The 25084-nt window shown below is 32.4% G+C and overlaps 2 protein-coding genes across 2 annotated transcripts in view; one reads left to right on the top strand and one right to left on the bottom strand.

Moving 5' to 3' along the window:
• The window catches only part of Tcs4 (Threonyl-carbamoyl synthesis 4), a 500068-nt gene that overhangs the window by 94698 nt on the left and 380286 nt on the right, over positions 1-25084 (top strand). The gene's annotated exons all lie outside the window — the stretch shown is intronic.
• The window catches only part of myo (growth/differentiation factor myoglianin), a 108055-nt gene that overhangs the window by 25138 nt on the left and 57833 nt on the right, over positions 1-25084 (bottom strand). The gene's annotated exons all lie outside the window — the stretch shown is intronic.

Here is a 25084-nt window from a genome sequence, read left to right as displayed (position 1 = left end):
CTGTCTCTCATTGGCTTGCCCTTGTACTTGTCGTTTTCCCACCTCTGGAACTTGTACCTGCGGTGTCTGCCGTGCCGGATCCTGCAAAAGATCTGAAAAGATTTGCATTTTATTACGATCGAAGTAGGGCTTAATTTGATCAATATTTGCGGAACAAGTTTCACCATTTCTGGCCTTTAACACTACAACAGCGTGAGTTATTTTTTCTATAACATATGGTCCTTCAAATCGTGGAAAAAATTTGGCAGTTTTATCTTCTGGTGCTGAAGAAAGTGAATGCTTAATTTTTAGTACTTCATCCCCTACTTTATAAGTTACTCCCCGTCGTTTCAGATTGTAATATAACTTCTGTTTTCTTTGTGCTACTTCCGTATTCTTTTTTGCTTCTTTTATTAGTTTTTCTATATCACCCATTTTAAATTCTGGGGCTCTTTGTTGCACATAAAATAATTTATCTAACGGTGTTATAATATTTCTGCCTAGAAATAACTCAGCAGGAGTTTTTCCCGTTGTATCATGTTTTGCGGTCCTAAGGGCGAAAGCAAATTCATTGACATAGTTATCCCAGCTTTTATGAAAATTTTTAACATAACTACGGATAATTTTCACTATATTTCTGTTGACCCGTTCCGCTATATTTGATTGCGGCCGATACGGGACCATTTTTAAATGACGTATGCCCAGTTTTTGGCACATGTCTTCAAATATATTACTTACAAATTGAGGACCATTATCCGATATAACTTTTAGGGGCGCCCCGTATTTTAAAATATATTTATTTAAAATAGAATCAGTAACTAATTTCGCGGAGGCTCGTTTTAAGGGAACAATTTCGGTCCATTTACTAAAATGATCAACCATAACAAGGAGATAGCGACTTTTATTTCACTGACTTTTTGGGAAAGGGCCCAATAAATAGATGCCAATTATTTCATTTGGAAATTCGGATTTAATACTATTTAGAAACCCGGCCGGGCGGAAATTAATATAATTAACGGCTTGACATGTTGGGCAGGACTGGACATACGCCCTTGTTAACTTTTGCAGTTCAGGAAAGTAGACTGCCTCGCGTACGCGTTGGATAGTTTTTCGAATACCAGCATGAGAAGCTAAAGGGCTGTCATGGAGCTCTTGCAGGATATTTAATCTAAGACTAGCTGGGATAACAGGTCGAAATTCGTTGTTGGAATTCGTAGTTTTTGTGTAGAATAATAGACCATCTATTAGTTCGTAATGGGCCGCCCTATTTCTTATCGCCACAATATCTTGGTGGCTAAAATTTTCAGGATCCTTCAAATACTCATAAATACTTCCAAACTCAGGATCCTTACCCAGTTCGGTTATTACAGTTTCTCGGGAATTTATTGTACACGCTGTAAGCATTGCAACTTTTACGGTATTACCCTGTTCGTCTAATTTAATTCGTGATAGGGCATCTGCTACGATATTTTCCTTTCCGGGGGTATGCTTGATTACCAGATTATATTCTTGCAGCTTGAGTGCCCATCTTATTAACCTTGGGGATAAATTTTTCCCTGAGTACAATCTAGTTACCGCCGCATGATCAGAATATACTGTTATCGGCGCCTTTCCAAAATAGACTCGGAACTTTTGCACTGCTAACAGAACTGCAAGTGCCTCTCTCTCGGTCGCGGAATAGTTTCTTTGTGTTTGATTTAAAGTTCGGCTAAAAAATGCCACGGGCTGCTGATTTTGCGAAAGTACCGCTCCTACCGCATAATCCAAAGCATCCGTTGAAATTTCTAAATTTTCATCCTTTTCAGGAAATTTCAACACAGGGGCTTGCGTTAATGCTTGTTTTAATTTTTCGAAAGCACTATTGGCTTCGGCCGTCCACGAGAATCTTGCCTTTTTCCTTTTTAATTTTAACAATGGCTCAGCGATAGCCGCAAAATCTTTTATAAAGGACCTATAATATGAACAAAGTCCTAGAAAAAAAGAGAGCTTCTTTGCCGTGTTTGGAGTCGGATACTTTTGTACAGCGATTATTTTTGATTCATCTGTCTCGATCCCTTTTTGCGATATTTTGTAACCTAAATATTTTAATTCAGGGGCTGCAAATTTGCACTTTTCGACATTAACTTTTAGACCGGCCTCATTTAATAAAGAAAACACCTGTCTTAAATCCTGTATATGTTGGTCGAGAATATCACTAGTAATAATGATATCGTCTAAATAGATAAATGTGGACTTTCCAAGAACAGGTCTTAACACAATGTCCATGCATCGCTGAAATGTTGCTGGGGCCCCAGAAAGGCCAAACGGCATACGCAAAAATGCATAAGTGCCAGACTTGGTTATAAAAGCAGTCTTAGGCACGTCCTCAGGCCTGACCCCTATTTGAAAATAACCATTCGTTAAGTCTAAAGTCGTCATAAATTTGGTTGATTTTATGTTCCTTAAAATTTCTTCTATGATCGGTAACGGATATACCGGATATTTCGTTATGGAATTTAATTTACGGTAATCAATAGCGAATCTCCACCTTTTTGGATGCTCCAAAGGATAATCATTATTTTTCTTACATAAAACCACCGGGCTAGCATAACTACTTGAGATGGGCGTTATGATCTTTTTACGTAGCATATCGGTAATATGCCATTCTATAATTTTTTCCTTATTCTTATCATACCGGTATGGTTTTTGACGAACTGGCAATGCATCTCCGGTGTCAATACTATGGTTAGTAACCTGAGTAAATCCTGGAATATCACTAAATAAGGAAGCAAATTCACTTACCACTTGTCGGATTCTATCTTGCTCGTCATTAGGCAGGTGGTCAAGATTTAACCTTGGCGGTTCAAGCTTTTCTACACGCACTGGTTTCATTGTCAGCCTAAGGGACGCTTCATTAAAATCCAGTGTAGCTTGTGCGTCTGAAAGAAAGTCTATTCCTAGGATTAAATGTGCTTGCAAATTCTTTACTATAAAAAACATCACCTTTACTTGTTCGTCCTTGATACGGTTATATAAAGGTACTACTTTACCTACGCACTTACATTCTTCTTGCGCCGCTAATACTGTCGTATTATCCGCATTATATATGCGGTATTTGCGAAAATACTTTCTAAAAAAGACTTCTGCCACACAGGAACACTGCGCGCCGGTATCCAGGAGTGCGGTGGCCGGGATATTATTCACCAAGACTTCAATCTTCGGAAGAGTCAAATTTTTCACCATTACTGTATTTAACTTGTAGGAAGAGGGGTTTTCGTGGCCTTCGGATTTCCGCACCCTCTCGTCAGCAGAAATCCGTTTTATTTTAAATTATTTTTCCTTTCCGTGCTTTCCTTCTTTCTCCACTGGCCTTGAGACTTTTTTCCTGGGTTGCTATTGAACTGTCGACGTTCGCCGGCTGTTTTTGAATGCTCGGGTTTCCTTGCCCACTGATTCGCTTTTTCTCCGTAGCCGTATGCTTGAGTTTGCTGTAGTCTTGGCGTACCAAATTGGTTTCGCTGTTGATATTGGCGTCTTCTTTCGACGTCCGCCGTTCTTCTACTTTCAAACTGGATTGCTAGCTCAAATAATTTTTCCAGTGTAGTCGGATTTCTCAATTCAATAAAGTCTTGCACTTGGGGTAGTAACCTCGGCAAAATCACTTGAATTATTTCAGGATCCGGACGGTTTCCATACAAGAGCTTGAAAACGTGAATTTTTCTTAAAATAAAGCTCGAGAGGTTTTCGATTCTTTGTTGATATATGCTAAAAAGTTCCGTTTCTAATTTCGCACGATCCCTTACAACAGGGAAGGCTTTTAGTAGGGCAGTCTTGAAATTTTCATAAGTATAGGTGGGACTTCCTGCTTGACCCAAGAGACTTCTGCCGATACATTTGAACCAGTTAAGCGCTTGGCCCCTCAAAGCGCTGGTAGCTAAGGTAACTTTTTGAAACTCGTGCACGCGGTAGAGCATGAAGTGGTCATCAAATTTTTCCAAAAAACTGGTTACCGGTGAGTTTCCATTAAATGTTGCTTCTGGTTTCATCGAAGCGCGCATGGTCTGGACGATGTACCCAAATCCTTCCAGGGCGGCAGCTGGCATTTCTGGATTCTGAGCCGTTTCTGCAGGCAGCACAGGTTCTTCTTGAAACTCGGCCATGGTTATTCTTCTTCGTTGGGCGCCACTATCAGGTTCAATGTTTCTTCTAACCTTCTTCGGAAACATACAATGACCTGACTAGGAACAGAGAGCTTACTAAAGCTATGTTCACTAATTGTAGTAAGTAGACAGGATACAGACGAAGGGTATACAAAACCCTTTATTTTTCTTTATATACAATGACTTCCGTACTTCGGAATACAATGACCCTCCACTCGGGGTCTAACGTAAAAGGTATAAAAAATAAAACTAAACTCTAATTTAACTTTAGAATAACACACGTGGAAGATTGGCCTTATAATAACAGGAAGCGTATGTAGCACAGAGACTGTGAACACTACAATACGTTTAATTTATCAAGAGGATTAAAACCTCTGGCCTGGAAGGCGAACAGCAATTGCGTAACTTCTAAGGTAAGCGGCCTGCGTTGACTTACTGCTTCCTCTCTTTCGCTTGGCAAAAAGGCCATACTTAAATACTTGGCGTTCGCCAGACAAACTTTGCATAAAATCCTTAACGCTTATAATTCTGGCGGAAGTAGAAAATAAGAAGTGATAGTAAAGATTTAAAATAAAATAAACGTTAGTAAAACTTAAGATCCTTACAATCTGCCAAAAACAGTATGTACAGCCTTCCATCTACACAGCGGGGAAAAAAAAGAGAGAGAGAGACAGTTCTATATCTCTCGTTCTACTGGGTTGATTGTTGATTGACGAAATTCAACTTGCGGTTTTCATGTTTTGAAAGCCCGAGTTAAGATATGTATTAGATTTATATATAGTATTGTTCTAATATAGATATTTTGACACAAATTCGGACTTTTCTGAAATGACATGCCGATGTTTTCCATGTTTCGATTCTACGACTAAAATTATTCAAAATTGCCAGGTTTTGTAAAAATCGCACGAGTAGTTTTTAAAAAATTAGCTCTCAAAATTTTAGCTCCTCCATGTTAATTCAATTTGGTATACATTTATTAACCTCTCTTTTTCAAATAATTAAGACACATTATTTCTAATAATTAAGACTCTCTTTTTCTATTAAACTTATTTGATTATTCCTTTCATATTTCGAAATTTAGGTTCATTCCAAATAAAATTCGCGCATTTTTTATGATTTATTTTAAAAATTTGTATTTTTAAATAATTTTATAAATTTTTCGAAAAACATTCTGAAATTAACCGATAAAATACTTCGCCAAGTGAATTATTCTTGGCTCAAACTGAAAAAAAATGCGCCAAGGAAAATTTTTTAATTTCGCCGTAAATTTCGCACCAAATTTTACAAAATTTAATATGAGTCGTACAATCGAAATATGGAAAAACGTTAGCATGTTATTTCAGAAAAAGTACCATTTTGTGTCAAAATTCTCATTATAAAACAATACTGTATATAAATCTAATATATATCCTAAGTCGCGCTTTCGAGACATGAAAAAAGTAATTTGAACTTCGTCAATCGATCCAGTAGAACGGGAGACATAAAACTGTCTCCCCCCCCAGCAGTGTACACGGGTGAAACTGTGTGCATACGAACAACTGTGGAAGAACACCAGTGTGCTAACCCTTGGCTGAGATAGAGCTTGAATGTGATCCTAGTCATATAATAACAAAGGCTGCAATCATAAGCGATTCTTTAGATCAAGGAAGGTATCTTTTAGGTAAGAATGAGTTGCATTATTTGAAGAAGCAAAACGAAATGAAGAAGTTTAAATTCATATGAGGAACGCCGTACAAACTCGTGGCTCAACAGCGACGTCTGAAAGAAACGAAAAATCTAGTCTCAACAGATGAGTTAAATTCTGAAACTGAATTTCGGGACAGACACACACTGATTGAAAATAAAAGTTTGTCTCCTGTGAAATAGAACGTTGTGAATTAGATCTGATAAAAGCCTCTCCAGAAATATTTATGCAAGAACAGAAGGGGAACGTTAAATTCGGGCCACTTTATGAAGAAGCTAAACGGAAATCTTGTAAAGATATTTATATGATGGAAGGCCAAATGCTCTTTTTCAAAAAAGAAGATCATGATAGAACACAAAGTCTATTGATTGCTGTTCCTGAAAAATACTGGAAACAGTTGATGATTATTTGTCATGAAGAAACAGCAGCCCATCTTGGTGCAACAAAGACTAAGGATTCCATTGTTCAAAACATTTTATTGGTCAAATTGTTACAGAGCTGTCTAGAATTTTGTTAAAACATTTGACAAATATTAAAGAATTGGAAAGCCGCAAGATGAAAAGAAAGCCTCTTCGAAAATTTTCCCTGTTATTACAGAAATAATTTACAAAAATAAATATTTAAGCTTGTGGGCATTTGCCGGCGACACCATCAGGAAATAAGTATCTTATAATTGTAATCTGCATGTCTTCAAAATATTCGGACGCAGTTCCTGTCGCAAATCTTTGTTTTTTTTCACCTACGACTGTTGATGTCTTCCTTCAAATTTTTAGTCGAATGAGGTTTTCAGATCGCGCAAGCATGATCTTTTATGAATACGCTTATATCGAATTTCCTAGAAAAATTCGGAATTAAATTTGTAAGAAGTTCTGTTTACCACCTTCAAAGCAATCCTGTAGAGAGAATTCATAGAACTTTAAAAGGAACTCTTCGAATCCTGTGTTTAATATCTGGTCCGGACTGGGATAAAATATTAACCCGAGGCTTTATTTCCTCTTCGAATCACTATTCACGACAGTACAGGTTTCTCGCCATCAGAATTAGTTCATGGCAGAAACTTAAGAACTCCAATTATATTACTATATTGAAAAATTATCTGGTAAAGAAAAGGAAGAAAATAGTGTAGCAGACAATGTTTTTGAACTAATGAATCGGATGAGGAGATACCAAGAACTCGCTGTTCAGCATATAGAAAAAGGCCAAAGAAAAGCAAAAATTCTGGTATGATCGCAAAGCCATAGATCGTAAATTTCAAGGAGGAGAGTTAGTTCTAGTTGTAGCTTCTTCGAAGCCAAACAAATTATCAGTTAAACGGGTAAATCCTGGAAAAATAATTCAACAACTATCAGAGACAAACTATTTAGTCGAGTTTGCAAAGGAAAATAAAACTCAGATATACCACATTAATGTACTGAAACTGCATTTTCAACAAGCAGAAAATATAAACTTGCTATGTTAAACAACTAAGAAATACCTAGTCTCAGTTATAGCTCAGATATTGAAATGTCTGAAGTTTTGCAAGGTATCCAGTTGAATTCACTATATTCTGAAGATCAACGAAAAGAATTAAAGAAGTTAATGTATTCATGTATTACCTCTAACGAACCAGTATGTACTGAATTTACTGAACATGATATCGAAATAGAAGCAGATAAAACGATATGCGGAAAACTTTAGCATATGTCTGCCAGACAAATCGAGATTTTAAAAACTGAAGTAGACAAGATGATAAGGACAAAATATGTTCCCTTGCCGAACATTTGACAATTAGTAGAGAAAGTTTTATTTGCCACATATGTAGTACTAGACCTCACTTGAGGATATTGGCAGATTCCACTAACTAAAAAGGCCCAGCGCTATGCTGCTTTTGTGATAAGTGTGGCACTTTTAAACCCTTAAGGTTACCATTCGAACTAAAAATGCGCCATATGGTTTTAACCGTTTGACGTCAGGATCACTAAGAAACTGTGAAGAATCTGCTTGAGCCAATATTGATGACGTCGCAGTATTCTCGCAAACTTGGGAAGAACATTTGATGCTTTTAGAAATTATTCTGGAGAAGATGAAAGTTGCTAAACTGTATATGAAGCCTTCGATGCTTTTGATGGACTTGAGAAATGGTTAAAAGAAAATCCTGCTTTATACAGTCGGAACTTTTCTAAGCCACTTATCGTTCAGTGCCATGCTTCGATATTGGTATTGGCGTTGTATTATCACAGATAAATGCTAAAGGCGAAGAACATTAAATATATTTCTCAGTAAATTTTTTTTCTAATGAACAGAAGTATAGTACAATTGAAAAGGAGTGTGCTGTCATTGGTTTTGCAGTACATAAGTTAAAATTCTACCTAGATAAGACGTCTTATGTTAATCACTTAGACTAATCATAATCCTTTAGTGTGGTTGGATAAAAACACAGGGACTAATCCTAGACTGTTACGATGGGCTTTGATCTTAAAGCCTTTGAACTGTGAAGTTGTGCTTAGAAAGAGGAAGCACCATCAAAATGTTGACAGTTTAAAGCACTATCCGAACATTTCAGAAGTAAATATGTATATACTAGGAAGTTTAAAAACTTCATTGCTTAAAATTTTCTAATATCAGAATGTTAATTTTTTTAATGTTTATTTAAAATGCTTGCTTGAAAGGATTTTAAATAACTTGTATTCAATTGGTCTGGTATTTAATTGTATTTGTTACAGGTATGCCTGAACATTTTTGTCTTGAAAACAATTTTAATGTATTTGAACTGAAAATTTTGTCTTGAAAGGGCCACAGAACGAGATACATTCCGCAAGAGAAGAAGAGAGAAAATGTGGTAACGTGGTTCAAGAACAACAACATCCGCATGTGCTATGTTTACAATGGAGTTGATAGCAGATATTCCGCTGAAATTAATTGATTTTTCGAATTTAGAAATTTATGGCTATTGCCTGAAATTAAAAAATACACTTGGAATTAATTTCTCTTTCCTTGATGTCAACAAGAAGAGTATTATTCAAGGAGAAACATGTGAACAATATTTGTTTCAAAGTAATGTTGGATAGCACCGTACTTATAACAAGCTGTGTTAAGGCCGAAATGAAGAAATCAATTAATTATGAAACAAACAGCTGTGAAAATTTCTGCAGAAAACGAGGTAAGATTTATAAATTTTTCTTATGCATGATGCTTACCAGTATTAATAATGTTTTCATTAATAATGTTAAATGCATATCTGTTAATTGAAAACTATTCCCGAGACCTTGAATAACGTTTTCCAAACTTTTAAATGTAAGTGTAATACTATTTATATATTCTTAGTTCCTGAATAGTTGTTCTAAATTACTGAAATAGCCGAATTCGTGAAAGATCTATTTATCTGCAAGAACATAAATGCAAAGCCAATTTTCTCTTATTAATATCAATGTGTCATAGAATATTTTATGCAGCTAAACTTTTATTAATTTCATCGGGATATGTTTTAATATTTTAGCTGTTGTAATGGATTTTTAATGAATACACATAAATATCGGAATGTTAATTTTTTAATACCTTCCATTGTAGATATTAAGGCTGTAATATTAGAAGCATCAGTAATACTGAAACATTTTAATATAAAAGGATGCTTTTATAAGAATTTATACTTAATTTCTAAATTTTCATAGGATACATTCAATAGCTTTTCAATATTAAATTAGCATGTATCAGTCCTTGAAAATCAGTGGTTGTGTCAGTCCATAGTTTGAAATAACACGTGCCTTAGGTATATGCATTAGAATTACACTAGTCTATTTCCTATGGTAGATCTTTTCAATAAATACACTTGAAATCTTTTTGAGCTACATTATTTTTAAATAAAAAATTCTGTACATTAATTAGGTAACTTACAAGATTAAAAATAACTTCAAATTTATTTTTTGAATATTTAAAATGTATACAGATAGTACTCTTTTATTATTTATTATTATAAAATGAAGAAAAACGTAATTATGAAAAATTATTAGTTTCACAGCAAAGACTGCAGTGAACTCAGTTGCACAAATCTCTATATTTTTCTTTTTGACATTTATGTTATAGTATACAAAATGTGTTAATTCACAGTTTATACTATCAATAGGATTATAGTCAGTTGCTAAAAATTAAATTTTAAGTTGTATAAAATTATATATTAATTTTGAACTGCGCAGAACATTGGCATCGTTTTTCCCTTACATGATGTAAGGGCCAATTGCATTCACAGTGCTCCAGAAATTTAACTTACGATTTTCAGAAACCAACTATTTATATTTACTGTTCTCCTTGTTAAGCTGATAAAATTATGACTTCAAAATATTTATAGTAACTTTATTTTCAGTGTAGAAGAGCAATCTATGTAAACATGATTTTATGCACTCATTTTTTATAAATGAATTAATTATCAAATCAAGGAAAGAATTCATAAATAAATATTAACAATCCAAACATGGTAAAGCAAAGAACAAACGAGTAGTATCATGAAGACAACAGTAACATATAAGAGTTTCCAAAATTATACTAACCAAATGAATGACCAGTTAATTAATGGATGAAATAATAGTTAAAGATGAAATGCAAATTTCATAACTAATTAAAAATAAAGAAAGTTTCTGAATTTTCAACACATCTACTACAGCACAAGCTTATTTGTTTACATTGGCAGTTCTTACATCACGTAACCTCCGACGTCATCGGAATGTATCTCATTGAAAGACAAACTTTTCTTCGAAAAGTTATTTATAAGGGAATGAGTTCAAGACTGTAACACTTGCGTTGCTACGCTTCTAATATAATACCCAGTAAGAAATGTAAAAAAACTTCCACATATATATCCGCGCTTGAAGATGGAAGCACTTGAAATGTTTTTAGTTTTTCCTGTAAGTTTGACTAATAAAGTTTGTTGTTCGATTAAATGATGAAATTTCTTTAAAAACTTTATTACAATAGCTATTAATTTTATCCATTTTATTAAAATACAGGAGTACTCATAAATCAATTTTAAACCCCATTACAAATACATTACGCAATGGAAGTCACATTTTATTTAATTAAACTAAGAAGTAGGCTTACCAATATTATTTTAAAGACTTTTGTCAAATACGCAAGTGTATTTACCTTCGCCGATAAGATCGATAAACATCTATGTGGTAATCAGTTTCATTCCACACGATTCCCATAGCATCACGATTGACCATAAACATAGGTGATACAATTGCGAAGATCGTGGACCCTAATGGGAAGGGCAGCCATAAAGAGAGTATTATTGAGAAACACAAGCCAAAGACATATGGGATTAAATCTGAACACTACGAAGGCCACTGCATTAAACTGTCATAATGTTGTTCTGCACGTTCCATGTCCCGTTTATATTAGCTCCACATTTTGATACAGATATTCTCGCAAATAGCATATCCTTACGGCAGATTCTAAGTGAGATAATCTCACAAACAAGATGCATTATAGTCTCGATGGGAGTCAGCTCGATAACTATATTGTTGAAAAGGTAATCATAACTGTTTTCATTCAAATATGTAAGCAACCTTATTTCAGGTATGCATAATAAATCCTCCCTAGGATGCACAAATGTCTGCCGTATCAACAAAGCTGGGCGTTCTGAAATAAATGAAACTAAACCTTTTAAGTTTATCCTTATTTCAGAGTAATAAAATTTAATGCCGGTTAATAATTAACAACAAGCGTAACTAATGGGTTGATACTGTCGTTAATTCGTTGAATTCTTTCAAATGTTTCATGGAATTTTGAATAACCCTGCATGTAAGCTGCATGTAAGCGTAACTAATGGGCTTTCACTATTAATACATAGTATTTAAAAGAACTATGAAAATTTTTATATACAAGATATCAAGGGAAGTCGCTAATCGAGGCATTGATGTTTCTGTACAGGAGAACAGAAACTACTATCGTGTGGAGAAAACGAAAGTTTATTCTGTTTTAGAAGAATAAATATTTGATTCTGTTTTACAGGGCTATTTATCTCGCTTCTTGTTACAGATGGGGAAGGGGAATAAACTAAAAAATTGTAAAGCGTCACAAAATCAGTACATTCAAAATCAGTACAGTCAGCATAGCAAAAACTGTAAAATATCTCTTAGTCTTAAACAATCTGAAAACATCAGTTTCACAATTATCCTATTATAATTTTAAAAACATTAACAATTAAAACAATTCTGTAAATCTACGAATGTTAAATGCAACGTGATGGCGAAATATTCCACTCTTGCAAAGCTTTTCAATTTGATATTCCTTTAAAGCTCTTAACAGAAATTTAGATAAATTCCCATTCCCTATAAATCTGTTAACTAATGCAGCCTAGAAATTACATTAGTCTCTATAACCTAATCGAACTGTACAAAGCTATAAGTATCTATACTAGGAATAGTTCCAATAGTTCTCGAAGCATTTACCTCGTACATAACTTTCTTTGACGTATTGTTTATCTCATAATCTTTATTTGTAATACCTGTTCGTGATACAACAGGTTTTGCGGAGAACTGTTGAAATTAATAAAGCTTCATATTTACAAGCATTAAAATAGGGTATTCCTTTTTATTTCAGTGAGGTGCTCCCGATTGCATGAGCTGCTTGAAAGATTGTGTCGTGCTGTTTTTCCTTTACATGTATTATGTATTTCATATCGGCTCTTAAAATTGTGCTTTCAATGTTATGCTTTTGCTAATTGAAGTAGAGAATCTCTATGCCACATTTCTTTAATACGCATAGATTTTGTTGCAAAAGCTGTCTCAAATGAAGGTAAATTTTCTTATCACTGTTATAGGAAGCTGATTAAAGTAACCATAACCACTTGCATATCATAGAACAGTCTTCAACCTATACACTTTGTATTGCTAGTGACAATGTGCTTTAATGTCAATAATAAAAAATCCGCTGCAACTTGCAAGATCAAGAATTCAAGAACACAAAATAAATTTAAAAAAATCAAAGCACTGAAATCACTCAGTAAACTCAAAGAGAGAACTATCACTATTATTCCTGTCATCAATTTCGGTTTTCCTGGCCAATCGTAATTTAAATGGCCTTAATACATTGACTTTCACTAGTCACATTGACTTCATCTTAAGACTGACTGTCACTATATTAAGCACGCTATTTCCATTTGCCTACATACAATTATTAAAGTAAAAACATTGTCACCAAGAAAAAGGTACAAACATTATCACCGTAACAGTAGGGATTATTCATTGTTGGCTAGATTTTGTAATCGCTTGCTATCGCTGGCTTAATATGCAATAAATTTGCATCTTCAAAATAGGGTTTAACTGAAACTGAAGTAAAAGCAAAAGAAGACATAAGTGACAATGTGCTTTTTAAATCTAATTATTACAGATTCAAATTAAAGGTACTTAATTTCTGCCATACGATTTATCTTTGAGAAAGAAAAGATTCTGATTAAAACAATCATTTCTATTTTTGTATTGCTTAACTTCCTTTAATGCTACGAAGAACTTAATTGTTAATAAAACTGAAAGACAGATGTATACATTTTTGTACTGCTTTTGGTTGAAAAGATAATGTCTTGAGTTCTGTTCTATTTTAAGTGCAATTTCTTCGAGTCCAAATAAAAATAAAACGTACAGAATAATTTTCTTAAATTTCTTGATAAATCCTCAAGATTGTGATGTTGAGTGTAAGGAAAGTTTTTAATAATTTCAGAGATATAAAGGGTGTTTTTAAGGTAGACTTCAAAGACCAAAGGAAGTTTCTTCATTTTAAAATGGGTGAATGAATTACTTTCTTTGTTGTATTCACAGTTAAAGACTTCCAAGAAAAAAAAACCCGTTCATTTATGAAAAAATTACACATTCAAAGTTTTAAACAAACCCATTCATTTATGAAAAAATTACACATTGAATTTTTTAAACAAACCCATTCACATGAAACAGAGTTATTTGAATTGTACAGAACGCATTTCTCACTCATTGCGCTACAAAGTTTCCTAAAACGTTGAACACAATAATTTAATTGATGAGATTAAACTTATTGATTACAATTGTAACTATTTTCTGAATAATATTTCTGAAATACTAGCTATATGAATATTGATCGTTTAAAGTTTTACTAAATTACTTAAATCCGTATAAACACTAATGACAAAGCCTTATTCTCAAATTAGCATCCATTCTTGTTTCATCGTTTTGTTTGAAGTAATTAAATAAAAGCTTTAAATGTATTTTAGAGGCCCAGTGATTCCAAAGACTTGAATAAACAACTATTCCCATATTACTAAGATTTTAAAGTGCACCTCTTTTATCTGACAATCGCAGAACTTTCCCAATTATTTATCACTATGTCATTAATTTTAAAAACTGATTATAATAGCTATACAAGTTTTGTTAATAAATTGAATTGAATTATTTTTAATATTTTCTAAATGCACTTTAGTGTTTTGTTCCATTTACTTTGTTTGCTTAGAATCGAAACCCTTTTTTACCGTTTCTGCTGAAATTAAGCGACACACCTCATAATCGATAGCATCTTATAATCATAGAAATACAGTACATTTTTCATGCTTCTAGCATTAATAATCAACCAACGTTTTGTTTCAATGAGAAAAGATCCACCAGTAGCTGGGTAAGACGCTTACGTCTGCTAGTTTCAGTTACGTTCTAATCCCAGCAAACATCAAAGCTGCATGAGCACTTTTGTGATTTTCTTTATGTGTAACGTGAGCATAAGCCAGTTTGGTTTAAAAATTATTCAGCGAAAATATCCCTACCGTTCGGTACATAAATCGGTATGCTTTATCACAACAATAAAAAGCAAGCCAATAAGAAGTGACATTACCAACTGTATGTCACTTTTTACAGAGACGCAAGAAATGTTTCCTAGATCAGACGTGATTATCATCTCAGATATAATACTGTATGGAAACTTTAAATTTATTTTCATGTCAAATTAGTTTTTAGACCTTTCCTGTAATTCTAGAAATAAGAAGGCAAAATATATATCCATATACACATATGTACAGGTAGGGTTTGAAACTTGAAATTTACCACGTCCATGCCATTTTAAGATTAAAACCTTTTTAAATAAATAAAAGCTGTCAATGTTCGCATTTTCACAACATATATACATTTTAATCGGAGAATATTCATTGCTTATAACTCTGCTCAAATTCGAAATACTCGATTCTCTTACTTCTAACGGAATTTAGTGACAGCCAATATCAATTACAATTAATTACAACTTATATCCATGAATAATATATATTAATGAACATAATATCCACGAATCTTCACACTAGTGCAAAAATGTTTTCTCACAATGCAATCATAAATTTCATTATTAATAAATTTCTTTTGCTTTCGAACTCATTAAACTGTTCTGTTCATTTTTGCAACTGGAAAATGCTCATTTTTATGCTTATAAAATGTAGCCATTAATGATTTTACTGTCAGGAAATTCAGTGATAAAAACCAGTTAATGATTTTATTGTCAAGATATTAGGTGATAAAAGCCAATTAATAATTTCACCGTCAAGATATTAGCCAATAAAAGTTAGCAATATATTCCCAGCTTCCACACTGGCATTATTAACATAATTTCACATAATCCTCTATAACGACATTGTTCCCCAGAATATATATGGCACGTAGCACTATAAAATCATATATTCTGTGTACGTATGCAGGGTTTGCTGTGAACTGCTTTCTTTTCCTTTTCGACAATACTGGAGTGGCCGATCCACTGGGACGTTAGAATATAAGTCGATAAGCCCTGTTGTTATAATGTCTCTAGCAGAATACTTTGGTATGCACAAGCTTAGAACAGGGTTTCTGCCGAATACATATAAACTGCAAATGCCAGAGATCAAAGAGGAAACTGAATGAGATAATGATAAATAACTAAAAATTAATAGATGAAAAGAATAGTACAATAGTAAAATAATAAATAAATAAAAATTTTTCAAAATAAGAAAAAATATTTTTATATTACCCCCAAAAAGGTTTTATTAGAATTTTGTGTGTTACCTTTATTTATTAAATATCATGTTCTTAGAACTTAAACCATAAAATTTAATTCAAGAGCAATATTACAAAATAATTTAAAAAGAGCATATCTTTAAAGATTCCGATATAGTCTCGCGCGCTGGAAATAATTTTTCCCCGTACAGTGTTGCCATTGATTGCTTTGAAATCGTTGAGTTTGTTAATCAAAAATTCGTTAAAGCTTTACAAAATATGAAATAGATAATAAAAGAAATTCCAAATATGGGTTTCCAGATGCCCATATTCGAGTGGACGACTACATTATTCAAAATTTGATGTCTCTAGGTATAGTTGTTTTTTCACAGTGCGAGAAACATACATACATTGATATAGATTCTTCATTATTTAATTTCTTTAAATGTAATGCAGGGCTCTAATATTTGGTGGCAACAATTTAAAAAGTGAAATACCGTTTTTAGTAAACCAACGCAAAATGCCAAAACGAAATTAATAGCCCCTCTGCGCTAAAATTAAATTTAATTTAATTTAAAAAATAAAAAACAAATAAAACAGTTACATAAAGTAAATTAGTGTATACATACAGCAATGCGATACCTAAATCCCAGTGGCGCGGTTGTAACATAGGACTAGTATTTAAGAGTAGAAAACTATATAGAATAAATTATGAATAAATTATGAAATAGATAGAACTCAGTGAATAGAGCAGAGCAGTGTTTACATTATGAACCTGATAGAAACTCACTGTGAAGACGCTATACTTTGAAAAGCGTAAATAGAAGTAAATTAAATGGCAGCCTTACTGTATTATGATAAAATGAGTAATTTTAGGAATGTGTATATACACTATAATTTGATTACATACCAGATAAAGATACCCAAAAAAGGACCATATAAAATAGCAAAAGTAATATCTCCCTAATAATAAAATATAAAATATAATCCCTAATAATTATATGACATAATTAAAATAAAAAAGCAAATAAATGCGCAAATGCAATAAAATATGAATTAAAGAGAGAATTATATTAAATAATAGACTGTTAAACGATTAAACTTTAGCTAAATATATATTTTGCTTTTTGTTTGTGGTAAACGGAGTCGTTCGTAAACGCTCAATGAATAATTTGAATCGGTAAGTACCTAATAATGGGCTCAGTTATAGAACAAAAATTTAAAGCTGTGGCAGAATTTTCCGTTTGAATATCTTGTTTTTACTGCTTCAACATGCGATAAAATAATGCACTTGCTGCATCATATATTTAATGGAGTGCTCCCAAGATTTTTTTTTATGCCATGCATGTGCAATATCTGAGGAAAACTTAGGTTGGAAATTTACGGTTAAGGTGTTTGTAAGCACTGAATGCACAGAATTTCTTTTCGGAACACTTGCCAAGCATTTAGAAGCACCCCGATAAGGATGGCACAGTGTATTTTTAAAAGACAGTCGCAAAAGTTTTCCTCTATGATTATACTAAAGTCGCATAAAATGGCAGCACAAACTTAGCTGCAATATGCTTTGCTTGCAAGATGCTCATTTCTTATATGACTTAAAGAAACCTACATGTTATTGAGAAAATTAATTGAAATGAAAAATGAGTTTTAGATCTTAAAAACTATTTTCTTTCTCACTTTTCAAATAAAAATTCATTATTACATCATTATTACATTTTGACAGCAAATAAGAATGGAGCATTTCTTCTTGACTTTAGTTTGGCGGAAATGCAAATTTACTTTTTTTATCAAGTAATTTTGCAAAATTTATTAATTATAAATTTTCTTGGATTAAAATACAATTTTAGTTTGCTTGGGAAGTATAAAAAATCATTTAGTCCCAGAAATTGTAAAAAAAAAAAAATCTTCTAAATAAGTACGAATCCTTGTTTTCTACAAAGAGATCTTAACGCGAGTTAATATTATCCAAAAATGTTTCTCTTTCTGTCATAACAAAACAACTTTTTAAAAAACTATCCTTTTCAATGATAACAATGCTTTAATTTATATTTTCTTTCCCTAATTTACTTCGAGCAGAGAGAGAAAAAAAAAAAAAAAGGTCGTCGCCCGTGCATACAAAGTAGCACACAGTGTCTAGGAGAACCTCTTTAGGAGTAATGATTGAATTATTCGAAGAAGGTCGGTCGCAATTTATTTTCCAAAAATATCGCACTCTTTTCTTTCGTAGGCAGCCTAAAAAGTCATTAGAATCTCTGACTTGGAAGTCTTTGCTTTCGTTGTTCTTTCAAACCAGACTTTTATACTAGTGGTGAGTCAACAGGCGAAAGCGGTAGTTGCCAAGGCAAGCGTGTCTGAGGTGGAGACAGCGTGTCTGACAGTCAACTGGAGTGCTTATGTACGCATCGGAGGGCCAATTTAAATATTACGTTGCTTTCTTCTACGTTTTTGTTATGGAAACAAATTCTCCGAAATAATGTTGATGAACTGTATTTTGAAGTACTGTTTATTACGCTGATATAAAGCCTAATATAACTCTTGGATACAGGATATGATTTATTCCTCTTTATTCCTAGTTTTTTGATGAAAACGAATTGAAAAATATTGTGGAAAACATTCCAAAATGTTGCTTACGGAATTTCTGAATTTAATATTGTTGCTTAAGATTTATTTTAAGCCTTTTGGGGTGGAGGGAGAGGGGTCGGAAAGGGGAACTTTTAGAATATTGTGACTACAGGATTTAAAGGGGCGATTTCTTACGCCTTGATATATCTATTATATACCTTAGAGGGAAACATATACGTGAGAGAAAACGAAAGGAAAGGTGATTAAATGAGAAAAGTTTTTTATAAATGATTTTCTCAAAACATCATTCTAAATCAAACTTAATTATTTTTACGGTAGTAATTCTTTGTAATAATTTAATGCTCAGTAATTTAAAGCTACATTAAAAATTACGATACATTTTACGTAAAAAATTTGTTATAGTTAACTTTTTTATGATTAAATCTTCGTGTTATATGGTGTTTATCATGGTCGTTGCTCCTAATTAACGAGACAGCTGAATAAGAATTTATATAATTCAGAATTACTTATCAACAATACTATAAAATTTTATTTTATGCATAAACTTTTATTATAACAACTTTTGATCTCTATCTGATAATAATTCTTCCTATCTGCCCGAATAATAATAATAATTCTTCCTATCTGCCCGAAAACTCATATTATTCACAATATTCATAATTATTCACTCACATTCATAATTATGTAACAAAAGTACCAAAATATGTACTACGCGTAGCGCTTTATTTCAAAATATTTACTGTGACAGTTTTTCGTTTTCACTTGGCTACACTCTCATTTCAAATTACATAAGAATGACATTACAATAAAATTTAGCGCTTAAATCTTTTATATAGCTGCAATTAATAACTACAACTTGAGCCAGTCGTTGACGACGATTTGAGAAGTACAATTTTTCGATAATCCTGGCGCGTTTAAATATTAGGGGCGGTAATAATGAGAAAGTATCGTTTTTAAGTACGCATAAACGGTTTACAATTAGTGTAGAATTTAAGTACTCATAAACAGTTTAGGAATTAGAATTTTTACAACTTATTGTAAGAGTCTTCAAATCCAATCAAAATTCTATTTAAACTTTGTTTGTGAGTTAATTTACTAAATTAATAATAATAAAAGTAAAATATGAAAAGAAGAATTGTCTTGATTAGGTAGTTGAAGAAATTTCTTTGCTAAAACGTTTGTTCAAATTATTAATAGTGATACTCAAATCTAGACATTTCTTCTTCTTTATTATTACTCACATATTTAACATACGATTAAAATCTTGGTGCTCATTCTAAAGTGTTTACTTTTATTTTCAGTTTTGAATTAATTGAATCCTTATGGTAATGCATATAACCACTCAAACTTGATTGCGTAATATACGTTCCTACAACGTGAGCACGTGCGGAGAAATTTTGCCGAGGTTAGCAAAACTGCAGATAACACTTAAAAGTATCACCCAAATTAATAATCTTATCTCGACATAATGCAAGCTGGTGAGTTCAAACCATACCGACTTTGATGATTTTTTATTTAACAGCAGAATGTCATATGTATCTTATCCCCCCCACTTTCATTACTTTTAATGAAAATATTGAACATATTTTATCTCAAAATTACTAAGCATTCTATAAATAACTGATTACAATCTAGGAAGTATTCCCATAAGGTATAATTTTATTTGTGGAGACGTAGCATTTAACCCTTATCAACCGCGCGCAAAGTTTTGATTATGCCAGGTAAAGGTTAAAAGTAAAAATCTCATTACAAATACTTTTAGGTAAAACACACATAAAATTTTAACACATTAGAACTAAAAAAAGTTTTAAAAAATAGGAAATCGATCATAAAACAAATTTCAAATTTCAAATTTGGTCTTCCACATGCTCATATTCGTTGGAGGATTACGTTATTCAAAATTCGATGACTCTATGTACCGTTGTTTTATCACAATACGAGAAATATACATACATTTATGCAGATTTTTCATTATTTAATTTCTTCAAATATAATGCAGGACTCTAACATTTTGTGGCAACAGTTTGAAAAGTGAACCGACATTTATGAGTCCGACGCAAAATGCCAAAACGAAACTAATAGTCCTTCGGGATTCAAATCCCTTTGGACTAAAAAACAGAAGAACATAAATGAAGACAAAATTACTTTCATTGATTTTATGTAACTAAATTCATCAAAAAATGGCATTTGCTTCTCTTGAATATCACATTTCATGGTAATCCTTCATAATTTAGCCAGTTTTCTCCGTGACTATACTTTAGATATATTTTAATTCAGCATCTTGAAAGAAAATGTTTTACAACTGCTACTAAAATCACATATGTCCATGATATTTATAAAGAGAAATTTATATGAATAAAGATTTTTTTAAATTACGTATATAGCATATTGCTGTCTTCTAAGTCAGATTATATTGTTTTTTATGACACTGTTTAGAATTTGTATACCATTATTATATAATTCAGTAGCACAAACGTGCTTTTATTTGCTTCCAAGCAATATAACTTATAAATCAACACAACGTCTAATTAAGGTACCCCAATGCTAACCGAATGTACTTTTTATATTGGTTTATTAGTAAATAATATATATTCCGTTTTCTCGTTGTTAAAAGGATACTTCTGGTTACTTTATGAAAGGTTTCAAACGTCGAAAATGAAACTGTATTACTATTTTCAGGTAAAATTGACTGGAAATAAATAAAATATAAATATAAATAAATAATTAGTATTAAAAAGACAAGCATATTTAAACAGTCTTACCTAACACATGAACACAGCTTTCAAATTAAAAAGATGGCATATTGTATGACATTCATTGCCTAAGGTTAAATCAGAATTCCTACTGTTCACGCTCTACAACTGTTTAATTATTTAATGATAAATCACATGGAACACATTTAGAAGCACGGTTAAATTACTTCAAATCTTAGAAGTATGCCAATTTTCGCATCAGATGAAAAAGCTCTGCTCTAAATCTGTACGTTCGTTCTGCAAAGTCTAGGATAGGTTAAGCTTATCTTCCTATTTTGAATCTGATTTATTTAAATTATGGTAAACACACAAGGGCTACAAAAGGGGACTAAGAAAACGAATACCTTCGTGGATGAGATGAGAGATGAGAAACCTTCGTGGATGAGATGAGATTTCTAAGAGAAACTCTTATTCACACATGAAATAAAAGCACGAAAACTCCCATGTAGCCAACCCGTCAGTCGATATTTGAACTCGGGTCAAACTGCAAGTTTTCAGCGTTCGACCACTCTTGGGTCCTGACTATCTTGATATGAGGCATTTAATATGTCTTTGCATACAATAACCGTTTTATTATATAATTTTTCATGAAGGCATGTGTAATGAGTTCATGATATGCATTTTTAAGTTAAAATATTTTATTATAACAATTAAATTTCTGAGAACATTTTTTATTGTTTTCTTTATGAATGCATTACAACCTCCGCCTTTCTATTTTTTATCTCTTTTTCTTGAACATCTGCCCATTCAAAAAAAAAAAAAAAATTATAAGAATCCCGATTAACATAGTTTTGCTAGTAATTATCTGATCCTATGTTAGTAAATACTATATACTACAATATATACAGTTTCGTAGAACGCAGCCTAAGCAGTTTTTTCTAGGCTTGTAGTCTGTTACATTACTCTGTGTGCACTGACTTGATGAGTTGGATGTCACTGATGTGTGCTATGATGGCTTTTATCATCATTTGATACCAGGATCCCCTTCCCAGTATGGTACATTTTTAAAAGCACGATATACTCTTCAGAAAAATTGAAAATTGTTTGTGTTCTTGAAACAATACTTTATATTAATTCTTTTCTGTAACTTCTATTTCTTCCCTTCAGCCTTTCAGATTGCAGATTGGGTGGAGTTTAAATAGTGAATATGCAATTAAGGAGGAGTGATTTGAGAAGGCAATAGCAAGCAGTTTATTTTCGAACGCCGTTCACCTGTCTTCAGATATGCTAGTGTTTAGCCCTAAAATTCGTGGATGGCTGGTACTAGGTTGTTGAGACATTGAAGAAATTTGTGAAGTTGTATTTCTTAGACTCCGCAATACTGGTGGATAAGATTCATAAAATTCTAGTTGCATATGTAAAAAATGTAGAGTTCATAAACTTTAAACTATATTTTTACATTCTGCCCGTGTTCTTGAAACTTTGAATTCTACGAGCATATAAATGTGACGGCGAAAAATTGTCCGAAACATAGAAAAGTTAAAATAGGTTCTAATTGGCAGGTAATTTGCAGTGGCTCACAAAAGTGTTTGTACGCTTACGAGTTTCAATGAAATATTGCTTTATTCATTAATAAAAATTAATATTTTAGAATGAAAATTTTTTAGTAATATCTATAAATTTCTCTTAGCAAAACTACATTAACTATTTTATGAACATATTAAACCTTTTTTTTTTTTGGAAAATGAATAATAAAAAACAGAAGAATTATCTCACAAAAGTCTTCGCACGCTTTAAAGAAATCTGCATTATATTAGTCAATATTGTAGCATTTCTGTTAGTATTTTGTAGTACATCCTGCAGTATTTATAACAGCTTTCAAACGTCTGCGCAGAGTTAATCAGTTTTTTTTGTAATATCTGCATCAATGTTCCTCCATTCTTCGTACTCTTCAAATGTAAGCCTCTAATTCTCTCCAAATGTGTTCTTGTTACTCACGTTGTGATTTCAGAACTTGTGGACAATTACAGACACCCAAAAGGTGAACTTTGAATGCCGTGTGCTAAGGATCATTACCCTGATAAAAATAAATTTGTTTTCAGTATACAAATTTTGGGAGGATAATTTTAAATTATCTTTTAAAATATTTAAGTAAAGGGCATGTTTAAACAAAGAGCGTTATATGTATGGTTCATTGTGCCATCAATAAATATTAATTATTTAATCCTGATACTGACATGCATCCTCACACTAGAACACCTCCACCACCATGCTTTACTGTTCCAACAAAGGTCTTGGGATTAAGCTCCTCGTTTCCCCCCCCCATATTATTATACGCCCAAAGGAATCAAAAATGTTAAATTTGCTTTCAATCTGCTAATAAGACATAATTACAGTACGCTTCGAGCTTATTTACCATTGATTTTGAGAAGAGAAGCCTAAGCTTTTTATTTTTTGCACTTCCAAAAATTTTTCTTCGATCAGAGTGCCCATGTAAATCCAGCTGAACTGAGCAATCGTTGATCAGTTTTAAGTGAAACTGAAGTAGAAACGTTTTCAGTAAATTCTGTAGAAATCTTTACAACACTCAAACGTGGATATTTCACAGATTTTCTAACTAATAAATCTCTGATCACGTTGAGTCACGTGGAAACCTCTTTGCCAGACAACCTCTTCTTACTTTATTTTGGATCATATTTTCTTCTTTAGAGCATTTCATTACATACTTCACCGTCGAATGGGATAAATTTACTAATTTAGCGACATCCTGAATCATATTTCCATCCGTATGATAAGAAATGATCAATTTTCGAATGCTGTTCGTTGCTCCCTTACGACTATGAGTCATCTTTAAACATTACATAAAATATAAGTAAGCAAGCACAAAATAAACCAACCAGTTTCTTAAACGTCACAAAAACGGAAAAATAAAAAAAGTGGTAGACGATAATTTTATTTAGGTTACAGCCGAAAACATCACGGACGAAAACGTCGCAGAGAAAACAACGCAAGGCGAAAACGTCATGCTACAAAACATCGTGGGAGAAAACATTGCACAGAGAAAACATCGCAGTTCTAAAACATCGTGGTACAACACATCGTCATCAAAAATAACGCGGTTCAAAAACTTCGCAGTTTAAAAGCATCGTAGTCGAAAATATCGTGGTAAAAAATAAAGTATCTACAAATCATCGCATGACGATAACATCGCAGACATGCTTTTTTCAGGCTTTAATAACTGTAAATAGATATTCCCATAATGATTTGTGAGCGCAAGATGGAAAGAAGAATAACTTTTACTTTCAATTTTTTACTAACTAATAAATTTTTGCGGAGAAAATAAGAAGGAAACTTAAGCATAGAAAATTAATGCAACTTATAACACTTAATAGAATTTTAAACCGACATAGTTAACTAACAAAGGCCATTAATAAATCATTTTTATAAAGGTTTTACTGGTAATTTTTCACGAAAAGTATAATCTATAAGTTGCATTTAATTTTCTATGCTTAAGTTTCCTTTCTTATTTTTTCAGCAAAAATTTATTAGTTAATAAAAAAATGTGAAAGTAAAAATTATCCTTCTTTACAACTTGCGCTCACAAATCATTATGGGAATATCCATTTACAATTATTAAAACCTGTAAAAAAGCATGTCTGCGATGTTATCGTCATGCGATGATTTGTAGATACTTTATTTTCTACTACGATATTTTCGACGACGATGTTTTTAAACTGCGAAGTTTTTGAACCGCTTTATTTTCGACGTCGATGTTTTGTACCACGATGTTTTAGAACTGCCATGTTTTCTCTTTGCGATGTTTTCTCCCATGATGTCTTGTAACACGACGTTTTCGCCTTGCGTTGTTTTCTCTGCGAAGTTTTTGTCCGCGATGTTATTGGCGGACACCTTTTTTTTTATGAAATTTTACGAAAATGTTTCGGTGTACGATCACTTTTGTGGCGTGTGATTTATGTATTCTTACATTTCCAATTTTAGGAAAAAATAAGCCAGTATTAAAATTTAAAAAGTTTGGTTTTAATCAAAAATCATATGGAGATGATATGA

The sequence above is a fragment of the Stegodyphus dumicola genome, chromosome 2, assembly GCF_044657685.1.
Source record: "Stegodyphus dumicola isolate Sdum_Otavi_A_Nest chromosome 2, ASM4465768v1".
In the NCBI taxonomy this organism is placed as follows: domain Eukaryota; kingdom Metazoa; phylum Arthropoda; class Arachnida; order Araneae; family Eresidae; genus Stegodyphus; species Stegodyphus dumicola.
This window is presented reverse-complemented; position numbering and strand designations above follow the sequence as displayed.